Source organism: Mus caroli, unplaced genomic scaffold (genome assembly GCF_978045245.1).
Source record: "Mus caroli unplaced genomic scaffold, Mus_caroli_1 scaffold_3, whole genome shotgun sequence".
In the NCBI taxonomy this organism is placed as follows: Eukaryota; Metazoa; Chordata; class Mammalia; order Rodentia; family Muridae; genus Mus; species Mus caroli.
In genome coordinates this window covers 102,620,227-102,633,475 of record NW_028227258.1, presented here as the reverse complement: position 1 = coordinate 102,633,475, position 13,249 = coordinate 102,620,227, and the positions used below count along the sequence as shown (strand labels likewise).

General features: G+C 41.7%; 1 pseudogene; it reads left to right on the top strand.

The window, feature by feature from the left end:
* The window catches only part of LOC110291820 (arylacetamide deacetylase-like 2), a 168,434-nt pseudogene extending 155,671 nt beyond the window's left edge, over positions 1–12,763 (top strand).
* Positions 12,764–13,249: the final 486 nt, after the last annotated feature.

Sequence of the window (13,249 nt, the reverse complement as noted above, 5' to 3'; positions counted from 1 at the left end):
GACCAGACTTCTTTCTGTACCACCTGCAAGCCTTTTAACTTAGCATACAGATTATTATTATAACAACATAGGTTTAAACACATCATTTAAGACTATGATGGGCATAGGAGTCTCATAAAGGATCTTAAAAAGAGTAAAACTGAATCAAGAGGGAGTATTTCTAGTACGTTTAAATAGGGCATAGGGAAGGAACACCAAGTCTGTGCCAGTCTCTACGATTAATTTTGTCAAGGTCTGTTTTAGAGTTTTAAACTAATTTTTTTTTTTATCTGTCCTGAGCTCTGAGGTCTGTACACACAATGTAATTTTTATTTGACCTCTAAATACTTGGCCACACCCTGACTTACCTGGGCAACAAAGGCAGGGCCATTATCTGACACTATTGCTTTTGGCACTCTGAACCTTGGAAAAATTTTCTTGATGACTATGTGAGCAGTCTCATTTTTACAGGGAAAAGCTTTTATCCATTTTGAGAACGTTCACAAAAACCAGAAGGTATTCATACACATATTTTTCTCAGTAAAGTCTATTTCCCAGTTGATGTCAGGTCTGTCTTTCCAAGGGAGGACTAGTTTTCTTCTTTCAGTTTAGTCTTCAGACTGCCAGGATTATTGCTCTTTGGGATGCCTGTTTGGCGGTTAGATCTGCCATCTGATTTCTTCTGTTCACAGCATCTTAGGTCTTTTTCTGCAGATGTCAACAGCTTTCTTTGTCTGTATATTGTTCCATACAGTGGCAAAAGCATACCTGCTGTCAGTGTAGACTTTTCTTTTGTCATTTATAGAGCTTGTATCAAAACCACAAGTTCAGCTTTTTGGGCTGAAGTCCCTTTAGGGAGGCTGCTGGCCTAGATCACTTGCTTTTTGTCCACCGCTGCACTGCTGTCCCCGCCTTCCGCTTACCTTCAACCATGAGGCTACTGCCATCTGTGTACCAGTTCAAACGTTCAGACCAAGGCTGATCTGATCCTTCAGATCATTTCCAGTATCAGTTCCTTCTGCCAGAATGTCAGAGCAGTGATGAGTAGGTGAAGACTCAGCAGGTTAGCAGGGGAAGCGAAGGTCACTTGTTCAGTCAACAAAAAGCTCTGATAATGTGTCCATCAGTCAGGGGAATGATTGGATAATGTTTTCCAGAGCATTAGTCAGCCATCGGCCAGGGGGGCTGAACCACACTTTTAGGGCATGTGCCAAGTTTTGTATCAGAGTCAATTTATCTGTGTCCTTGACCAGAAGCCACTATGTGCAGACAAGCAGGCCATCTTACAGTCACCAGGTCTAATTTTTACAAGTATGCCACCGGTCTTTTCCAGGGTCCCAATCTCTGAGTAAGAACCTCTTTGGCAATACCTTTGTTCTCAGTCACATCTAGGAGTCCCAAAGTTGGGGACAACATTAGGGCAGTCTCAATAGCATCTAAGGCCATCCAAGGTTGTTCTTTATTTCTTATACGGAGGGCTGTTTATCTTTTTAATTCAGCAAAACCTGGAATCCACAGTCTGCAAAGGCCCGCAGTGTCCAGGAACCTTTTAAACTTGCTTTGCACTGGTCAGTGGAGGAATATGAAACACAGTCTCTTTTTAGCTGCTTCAACAGGTAGGCCACCGGTCTCTTTTAAGGACTCAGCTTCTGTGTTAGCACCCCTTCTGCTATCTCTTTACTTTTAGCCACAAACAGGTGAAGGGTTTGGTCATGAGGGGGGCTCCTCTTCTTTTTGTTAGGGCAGTCTCTCACCCAGTGCTCTTTTTTTAACAGTAAACACTTTGATCTTTAGCCAAAAGCTTTCTTTTGTTGCCAGGTACTAAATTTTCTAGTTTCCCTGACTTTTGTGGCCAGCATTTCATTTCTCTTATCTTTTTAAAAAAAATTTTCTGGCTCCCTATTTCTTACAGATCATTTCTAAGTGCTAGCATTATTAGCAAGTGTCACTTTGCTAGGTTCTAGTCTTTGTCATTTACCTCTCTTTGCTCCTGTTTTCTAACTGTAATAGAGATCTCATATAATCTCTCTCTCTCTATATATATATATATCTTTTTGTTCCTCTTTCTTGTCTTTGCTTCCTTTGGATGTTATTTAATTATCACATCTATATATTTTTTCTCATAGTTTGCCTCTACCCTGGTTTATCTTTCTGTCTCACAGCACATCTCTGATTCTGACTCTGGTCTCTGTCTTTGTCAGCCTCATTTTACTGGTTCTTCTTTTAAATATTTCTCATTTAGAGTTAACCTATCTCTTTTGAGTCTGCTGAAGGTTTGCTCTCAGCTCTTCTTTGCAGACCTCTATCCTTCTCTTAACTTCTGTAACTTTTTATTACCTCGGTCAGATTGTTGGGGCACTTTCTAGTCCCACAGAGACGAGACCCTCATCAGAGCCTGGCAGTTAGACTTGCAGGTGCTCCTTACCTTGGACAGAAGAAGCCCCAAGTGGGTGGATGTCTCCCTCACTGGAGCTTAGAACAGACTCACTGCCAGCAGCTCAGGGCGGTGCCTGAGAAGAGAAAACACGTGGGGCAGAGAAGGGAGTGCAGCTCTCACATCTGGCTACACCAGACCACTGATATCTCAAAATGAACGCAATTTTTTCTGTTAACAAGAGACAGGATACAGGGGACAGGGGAATGAGAAGCAACCAGGGAACCCGTGGCGCAAACTCCTGGGAGTGGCAAACAAACACTGGCAGGGAGGGGGGGAAGGTGGCAAAGGCAGCAATTTAACCACTTGATAGACACCCGGTGCTCTCTGCAATGTCTTCCCGCATGGCTTGAGCCCTTGGAGGCGGCGGTGGACCAGGCGGACACAAGGGAGTGTGGGCAGGCACCTGTGCGCAGACTCTGGGAGGAGCCAAATGAGGGGCAACTCAACCACTTGAGACACCCCCGTGCTCCCTGCACTGTCCTTGGTGAGGGAGCACGCAGCCAGGCAGGCACAAGGGAGTGCGGGTAGACTCTGGGGGGAAGCCAAAGGAGGGACGGCGGCTGTAGTCGGCCCCTCCCCAGCTGTGGCAGGCTTTATGGCCACTCTAGGGCGCCAGGTGGGACCGGCAGGCCGCCGCACTCTCCATTAGCATCTCACAACTCGCTCGCGGGGCACAGACAGCCTCTGTTGCTGCTGTGCCTGCAGAACCCAGAACCTCAGCGCCACTGCTGCTATCAAAGCCCTAACTGCGCCGCCAAAGCCGGAAGTTTTTAGCCCAGCTCTGCATCCCAGAGCTCTTTTGAGCAGCCCGGGGCTCACCAGCACTGAGTTTTTTTTTTCTTTTTTTCCTTTTTTAAAACCATTGCTGACAAATTCTGTCCTGACGTCAGTCCAAGTCCACAGTCGACAAAGGGTTGACACACACACACACACAGTCTGTCACGTGACAAAAACCACAAACAAGCACACTCGTCCACGCCTGGACTTATACAACCAGCCAAACGCTATTTTCTGACGGGGTCGGATTTCACATCGACTCCTTTTCCTGACGGGGGTGGGATTCCACATCCACTCCCGCTCTGGCAGATTGTCCTATTTCTAGAATAATAGTAGACACAACAAGAGCGGACATGAGACTGAGACAAAAAAAAAAAACAAAAAAACAAAAACAAAAACAGCGGCGACTTCGCGTCGACCACAGGCAACTTACGTCGACCACAGGCAACTTACAGCCAGATGGCCTTTCCAAGGCCGGCCGATTGAGACCTTCCACCAAAGTGATGGTCTCTTGGCCCTCAGAGGGGTCCACCAGGCGTCCCTGGTCCTCCCCTGTTCCTCCTGGGACGTCTCCCAGGGCGAGCGGACGGTGGACACCTGGACACGTCTATCCTTATCCACACCGCGTTCCCTCTCGGAGCGCGGTCTCTCTGTAACAGAATCAGGCCTCTCCAGGCCTCACAGAGCGTCCGCAAAACCGAAACTGCGATCGCACCAGATACAGAATCAGATGGCCTCTCCAAGGCCTACAGATTGAGACCTTCCTGGCCTCCAGAAACAGAACACAGACACCAGACCAAGACAGAACAGAAAATCTTACCTCTGAGTGGGTCCAGGACCTCTGGGTGATCGCGCTGTTTCCCGGCCAATGCACCAAATGAAAGACCCCCGGAGGGCAGACCCTCACTCAAGCCTCGGGACAGCCGCGTACCCAAGAAGACACTGAGACCGAACTTAAGATGTAGAGAGTAAGATTTAATAAAGCAACAACAAGAAAGCACATAAAAAGCACATAAACCAGAGCTCTGGGGTCGAAACTCATACACCAGGCATGGTGTAGAGGAGAATCGATGACGACCCAAATTTTTTACAGGCTTATATAGGAAAAAGCCAGGGGGGGAGCAGGGTAGGAAAAGTACAAGTTTACTTAACTGAGGGGTTTTGCCAAGGGTTTTACGTAACCAAGGGGTCGTGTCCTATATTTTGGCAATGTACTCGATCTATTGGAACATTCTGAGGTGGTTCCAGGAGGCCCTTATCTCAAAAATGTTCTGGGGGTTGTTCCAGGAAGCCCCTACCTCAAAAATGTTCTTGGAACAGTCCTCAGTTGGGAGGGGGTCGGACTCTGAGTTGAAGAGTTCAGGAATTTACTCTGGGGTGAAGAGTTCAGGAGTGTTCCGGGAACAATCTCCAGATGGGAGGGGTAGGACTCTGGGGTGAAGAGTTCAGGTGGTCAGTAATTTTCCTCCTTCAATACCTACTCAAAGTCACAGAGTGTCATAGGGTTCTAAGCCACTAGTGATGGCTATGTATCTCATAGTTTAACATAGTCAATCTTTCTCCAGTTCCTGTGCTGAGTTTCAGAATTTTGTCAAGGGGCAGTTCCTGAAGTTGATGTCTTAGCATTTTATTGCTGTGAAGAGACACCATGACTATGCCAACTCATATAAAAGAGAACATCAAATTGATGTTGGCTTATAGGTTTAAAGGTTTACTGGGTAAACTCCAAACTCTTTATCTTCATGTCTGATATCAAAATGATCTTTAGATCTCCAACTACTCTCAGATTTTTGATTTCAAGACACTTCTTGCAGTCCGTGGTGGCACACACCTTTAATCCCAGAGGCAGAGGCAGGCCGATTTCTGAGTTCGAGGCCAGCCTGGTCTACAAAGTGAGTTCTAGGACAGCCAGGGCTATACAGAGAAACCCTGTCTCAAAAAAACAAAAAAACAAAACAAAAAAAAAACAAAAAACAAACAAACAAAAAAAGGACACTTCTTTCTTTTGGGATGCTTCCAGATCTTGGTAGCAGTTCTCCTTTTCAAAATATCACACAACTTTGGCATTTCACTTTTACAGATCCACACATTGGCCTCTCTAGTCCTCCATGTAGGGACATTCCTGATACATGTCTGGCCTTGATGGCTTTCCTTAGTCATTGAGGGAGATTTCATAATCCATTTCTTCTGTCATTCACTCTAAAGCCAGAACTGCATGGCCAAAGCTGCCAAATTCTTTTGCTTGCTGGGGCTGGAACATGGTTCCCTTGTTCAATTACATCTTCACCAGCTTTCTATTTTTGATTGTTTCCTTCATTATTGAAATTTTACTGTCCTGAAACTTGATCTGTCATCTAGGCTGGCCTTGAATTTAGAGATCTGCTTCTCTTTTCTTCCTGGGTTCTGGGATTAAAGGTGTATGCCACTACACCTAACCCTAACACTTCCTTTAATTCCTTCTTATTTTTCTTTAATTTCTTCTCACAGACTGGGAGCTTAGCTGCTCGAGGTCTTACATTGAGGTCATCACACCCTTTATTATACTTAGCACTAGGCTTTTCTTTAATTATTTTAGAATATCTGGTGCCTGCTTTCTCTTCACATTGTACATATTTTTTCCTTTTCATTATCAATCTCCATAAGAAGAGTGAACACGAACAGCCATACAACAGAATTAGTACACGACTGTTTTGAAATTTCCTCTGCTAATGTAATTAATTCAAACTCTTTTGTTTGTTTGTTTGTTTGTTTGTTTGTTTTTCTTAGACAGGGTTTCTCTGTGTAGCCCTGGCTGTCCTGGAACTCACTCTGTAGACTAGGCTGAGCTCCAACTCAGAAATCTACCTGCTTCTGCCTCCCAAGTGATGAGATTAAAGGCATGTGCCATCACTGCCCAACCCAAAACTCCCATGCAGACCTTTGGAACAAGGACAAAATACCATAAGAACAGTCTCTAGGCCACATACTAACACTCTTCCTCTGAAACCTCCTGAGTCAGGCTCCACAGATGAAATCACCTTCAGTACCACAAAGATATGGGATTTTTACTACAGAGGCCAGGTTTGAAGAATGTTACTTATATCCTTCTGAACCCTGGATTAGTCCAATTGGGGGAGTTGTTGGGGCTCCTGAGCATCTTTGAATTCTATCATGCTGAGACAGTCAATATATTTTCAGGCAGCCCATATGCAGTACAGACTGTTTAAATATTATCATTCTCCTACATAAAAGAACAGAATAAACCCATATATATCCTTATGAAGTTTCTTCAAGGAGCCCTTGAGAATAGGGCACAGCCATGGTCTATTTCTCACATTGGATTACACTCCGGGCTGCCAGGAATCATAGCTAAGGGCAATGAGATGACTGACTTAATGATAACGATTGTTGAGCAGGGATTCTTGGGACAGTTGAGAGCATTGCATCAACAATTTCACCTTTCCCTACAAAACTTACATAAGGTCTTGCTGGAATTATCCATGGCATAGTGCAAAACATCTTGCAAAAACTAGCACCACCTGCACCCCATTTGCACCATTGGCACCACTCAATTAGGGGAGGTGTCAACCCAAGAGGGTTACTCTCCAATGCTATTTTGCAGGTGGATGTGACTCAGTATCCATATGCATATGTTGTTGTAGATACTTGCTCCTCCTTTGTTTATGCTGTGGCCTTGACAGAAAAAGCCTCCCATCTCATCAAGGCTATGAAATCTGCTGTGTAGGTTATGGGTGTTTCTTGGGTTTTGAACATTGATAATGGCCTTGCCTATGCCTCTCAAAAATTCAATGAGTTTGCCTCCTCATGGAGGATTAGCCATACTTTTGAGTTTCCTATATCCCTCAAGTTCAGGCAAGAGTAGAAACATTAACTTGGACTCTAAAGGAGTTGCTAACTTGGGTTGCTTCTCCTGAGTTCAAATGTGATCCTCACCTGACCCTGGCAGATACCCTCTTTCACCTAAACTTCCTCACCTTGGATGATCAGTGATTAAGCCCTGCCTATAAATACTGGCCTTTCCTACTCAGGAATAACCCTCTTCCATTCATACAGTGGTGAGATCCCTAATATCGAAATGGCAGTCACCCGCTCCCTTGCTGACATGAGAATGAGAATACTTATGTGTTTTCCCACAGGACTCCACACCATGATGAATGCTGGTACAGGACTTCTGAGCAGCCATGGAAAATGAGGACAGGGATGAAGCCTCCTCTCCATCAGACCTTCTGTCTGAGGAGGTGACATTTGTTAGAGATGTGTCTCTACTTGCCTGTGATTCCTGTTTTCATGTCATTTGCCTTACACCCTATCAAGTACAACATATTTCCCAGGCCTGTGAACAACTGACCCATTACATTATTGGAACGTGATCTAACAAATTCTCAAACTGTTAGGTCCTATTCAGAGAAAGTATATCCAAGCTCAATGAGACCAGGATACCCTTTCTTGATTTTGAGATGGCATTAATGGAAAAGGTTTAAAATAACATAAAATAGTATGTTTTGGAGGCAAATATGAATACCATGGCCCAAACAAGCTTTGCTGTGGGTTTCAGATGCTGTCCAGTCACATTCTTAGGTTTCTTCTTTTGATGTTTTAATAATACGTTCTGTCATATATCCTGACCATAGTTCCCACACCTCCTTTCCTCTCATTCCTTCATCCTCCCACTTTCAACTCCCCATCTACTCCTCCTTCATTTCTCTTCAGAAAATGGCAGTCCTCTTAGGAATATCAACCAAACACTGTATATCAAGTGGCAGTAAGACTAGGTATCTTTCTCTCCTCATACTGAGGCTGAATAAGACAACCTAGTAAGAGGACAAAAGTACCTAAAGCAGGCAAAAGCATCAGAAACTACCCCTGATCACTCTGTTAGGAGACCCACAAAAACAGCAAGCTACACAACAATAATAAATTGAGGGTGTAGCCAACCAGTGACTGGTTCAACTTGAGATCCATTCCACTTGAGGGAGGCCAACCCTGCCATTACTTAAAGGACCAAAAAATCAGGCCAGGAAGGTGGCCCAGTGACCTAAGATACAACCAAACAAGACCTAAAAAATGTAGAGAGATAATTTTTAATGTTATTCCATTATAAACATTGACAGGGGCAGGGCATAATCACCATCAGAGATGGCGCCATCCAGCACCTGATGGAAACAGAAAGAGACCTACAGCCAAACATTAGGTGAAACTCCGTGAATCCTGTGGAAAAGAGATAGGAAGGACTGTAGGAGCTTGAATGGTCAAGGGCACCATAAGAAAACCCACAAAATGAATAAACCTGGATTTAGAATCACTCACTGACATTGAACCAACAATCAGGGAGCCTACGTTGGTCTAACCTAGGCCTTCTGCATGATGTAAATTTATTTATGGTGGAGTAATACTCCATTGTGTAAATCTACCACATTTTATCCACTTCCTGGCCATTATGAATAGAGCAGCAAAGGACCTGGTTGAGCAAGTGTCTGTGATAGGATGAAACACCTTTTGGGTACCCAAAAGTTGTATAGCTAGATCTTGGGGTAGATTAATTTCCATTTTCCTGAGGAACCACCACACTAATTTTGATTTCCATAGTGGCTGTATGATTTTTTCATACCAACCAGCATGAATGTTCTTCTGACTCACATTCCTGCCAGCATGAATTGTCCCTTGTTTTGATGATCTTAGTTGTTCTAACAGGTAGAAGATCCAAAGGGGATGGAGAACATCAAGAAAACAATGCCTTCTAAATCAACATGAGCAAAGCTCATATGAACTTACAGACACTGAAGCAGCATGCACCAGGTCTTCTCTGTATATATTATGGATCCCAGTTTATTGTTTTTAGGGGAATCTTGTGTGTGCAAAAAAGTGGGTCTTTGAATTTTGTACCTTCCATTATTTTTATTAGGAACCTCCAAAGCAGTTAAGTATTATTATAAAGAAAAAAATGCATAGACTGGAGCTCTAAAGTTATATATAATCTACTTTGTAATTTGCATAATAAGACTTACTGAATTCCTTATATTTTGTTGCAGAAAAAAATTTCAGACACATCCCATTTTTTTTCTGCACTCAGCTTGCTGCTTGTTAACTCTGCTCCAAAAAATGGCTGGTTAACTTTTCTCATTAGTCTTGGGTTAGAGATATCAGTCCCTAAGTCTAGTAGTACTTTGGTGCTAAACATCTATATTCAAATCTTCATTTTTTTTTTCTGGGAAGTAAGCTACTGAGCATGTTCTCAATATTGGATTTCACATAGATTTTGAATTCCTTCTATATTTCCATGTAAAAGAAGATGGTTAAATTGAAACAAAATATCATTGTGCTTTAAGCACTAATAGCATGTGCTAACTCACTTAGGAATCACTCTTGCTCTCACTAAAAAAAGTGCATTATGACTCTGTCTCAGATTTGGTACCAGTGTCACTGTGGTTCCCTCCCCTATCCTTCTGAGACAATATATTTTATTTAGAAATTTTCAATTCCAAAGCCACTGGGGGGGGGGGTGTGATCAAGGGGTCTGGAAATGTTCTCTTGGGGAGAACATTTTTTCTTCTTGGGATGTGACAATAATATTTCAAGGAATTCTCTCATTTTGTGTAAATCCTTTAATGAGAGCTTAACCTTGAGAACACTTTGCATATTTGGAATTTCCTGAAGAGCAGTATCAAATGCAGCCATGGGTGTAGATGGCACTTCGATAGAAGCTTGTGTTGCTAAATAATTATGCTTAAGAGAGCCCCTCCAATTTCTCTCCTGTAGTGTATAGGACCAGAAAGAGAAAAGGAAAGAGAAGTCTCATACCTATAAACTCAGAACTCTTCTTATTTTTGGTAAGAAACAATAGCTGCACAGTGAACATTCCAAGTCTTTTTAGGTTCTTGTGAACTTCATAAATTACTCTGAATATTTTCATCACACCACACCACAAAGATTCATAGCATGTGTAAAAGTAATATTTTTAAATGTAATCTTTCTTGTCAGTTTACTTAGTATTTAAATTTGTATTCGTTTCTTTAGAATCTCATATAATATATTTTGTTCATGTCATACTCATGCATCCTCTTCCCGAACATTCTATATCCATCTTCCCCTTTCTACCATTCAATGTTGTTTCCTCATGATTTTCTTTTATTAAAATTCCAAGTCCAATTTCTTTTGTTTATGTATCCAAGATGTGTGAATTTACATCCTTATGTGGAGGATCTACCAGAGGCCAAACTATTAATGGAAAATGACTGTTCATCTCCCAGCACAAATCAGTTGCCAACTGTTTCTCAGAGGTGGGATTTTGTGTCCACTTCCCCTCTCCATCCTGAGATTTTTTGTCTTTTGAGCTGGTATAAATTTTGTGCATGCTGTTATAATGACTGCAAGCTCATATGTGCAGCTGTTCTGCTCTGTATTGAAGACTCTAGTTCCTGGTAGTCATTCAAAACTTCTGCTCTTTCTTCCTGACTCCCCTATCATGAAGATATTTGAACCAAGGAGATGTATGCAGATGTCCGATTTATAGCTGAATGTTCTTTAGTCTCTTATTCTCTGCTTGCTGACTAGTTGAGGGTGTATGTGTAAATTACTATTTACTGAAAGGATATGATTCTCTGATGCGTGTTTACAGATACACTACTCTATCGGTATAGCAATAAGGCATTACAAGTCAGTTTAATACTATATTCACTTAGTAGAATAATAATAGTAAGGCCTCCTCTTGGTCAGTGGGGCAGTGGACAGTGCCACCATACAGAATTCTTGGTACGGTTGAATGGATTCAGAAAGCCTGGTAATTCTCATATCTGAGAACCATAAGCATTTAGTCCACTCCTGGTCAGGTTCCTCTCCTGAAACATGTGACTCTGACACCCCATGGAAAAGACTGTGACAATCAGTCATGGAGCAGCACCTTTCCACGTGCAGATCAGGTGTCCTTAACTTCTCAGATCAAACCAATAGAAAGCATCTGCTTTTAGACTCCAACCCAGCCTAAAGTATATATAAGAACCTATCTACCTACAATGAATAAAGTACATGAGTTATTTCATCAAAGACCATCTGAGAGTGTCTTATGGAGCCGTTACACCTTGGAAAAGAGAATTCTCTCCTGAAGCTTTTATTGCTAGAAGCTTCTCAGGCCAACTACAGTCACTTTCTCCTCAGTGGCCCTGACCTTGGCTTCTAGACACCTGCTGCACACATGCCCCTCAGATAGTTGCAGCCCTTTGGACACTCAGGCTGGGCCAGAGCCCCTCAGATCCCTAAGGATAGCACCTGGTATGCAGACCCACATAGGGGATGTGACCAGTACAGACACAGGATTTTGTCCATGAAAATGCAGCCAGGTATGGGTTCTACCTTGTGGAACAAGTCTCAAATCCAATCAGAAAATGGTTGCTCATTCTTGTAACACTTGAGTGATACTACTATTCAGGTCCTTTTGGGGGAGTTATTATGGTGGACTTCATAGTTCATAGCTGGGTAATGCTGATTACTTTTCTCTTCTAATAGAGTACATATCACCTTCCTACAATATGGGCTCTAGCTAGTAGGGCTATAAAGGCTCCAGGTCAGTACCAGCTGGTTCTCTCCACATTCTATGACTCAGGCATATGGTGTCTATACCAATATGATCTCACCATTAAGTTCTGGATAGTTACCAAGCGCCTTGGTAAAAGGCTATAATGTCTGGACATCTAAGGGGCATACCTAGTCAATAACTCCAAAGGAGTCTGTAGATATTTTAATAAGGGCATTATCACCCTGTTATATGGTAATGACCTTTAAACTCTTTTTTACATATGTAAATGTATACATCTTAGAAAGCTTCTACAGTAGTAACTATCCATATAATATGTAAAATTTGTCATTGGCATTTTATTATTTTCATTGCTTCTTTATATTTTGATTAACATATTTTAAAAATGGATTGTTACAGGGTGGGTACATTTACCATTGGCTCAAGACTACAATCCAAGCACTTTCGATATAAGAGTATAGCATGTTTCAGAAAAAAATGTATTAGCTAATAATGTTCTGTCACAGATATTCACAAAGAAATTAAGCTAAATACCATTCTAAACAAGATAGTCTTGCCATTCACTATTACTCTCTTGATTATATTAGTTGTTAGGTTGATATATATATATATATATATATATATATATATATATATATATATGTGAATGACTGAGCATAAAAGAGTACATCATTTTTCCAGTGCTGAAAGTGGAATGAAACATTCATAGATCTCTAAAAAAAGATATAATTATTATGAGAATAATCACTATGGTTTCAGTGTTATAATTTATCCCAGGTTATTAAAATTTTTTTTCCAATTATCTTGTTTAAAATATATCACCTCATTGGTATTTATTATATAATTTTAGCTGCAGAATGATTCAGAATACAAAGATAAAATTAAGGCACAAGCCTTTATTTACCCCTATTTACAGGAGATTGATACTTTTATGGCATATCATCAAGAGTATGAACACAGTTCAGTTTTCTTAAGGAAGATGACAATTAGGTTGATATGCCTATCTGACTAAAGATCAAATACTTCCCAAGGATATGCAGTGAAATGTGTACATGTCCCTGTAGAGGAATTTTAATCCTGGAATATGACTGCTCTGGCAAGGGATCACTATAAATACCTATAAATACCTTCTAGGTATGTTTGATCTAGCTGGAAATGAAGACATACCACATACCTTTAATCCCTCTGGCTGGAATACAGACATGCCCTTAGTACACACAACATTATATATAAATTTAGTTTGTAGAAGGAAGCCGCCATGTTTGAAAGTGTCATCTCATTGAGGGGCAGAAAAAATTGACAGATCAGGGAGAGATTTAACAGAATGAGTCAGAGATAGGATACACCCAACTCTAAGGAGAACAAACTAGACAAAGATGACTTATATGAGAGCTGCAGAAGTAGAGCAGAGGGGGAGGCCGATATACTTGGGGGAAGTTTGACAAGAACAGGTTGCAGGTAAAGACAGAACAAGCCAGAAAATGGGAGGGAACCAGAAAATTAGAACAGATTGTCAAAGTTAGAATGAC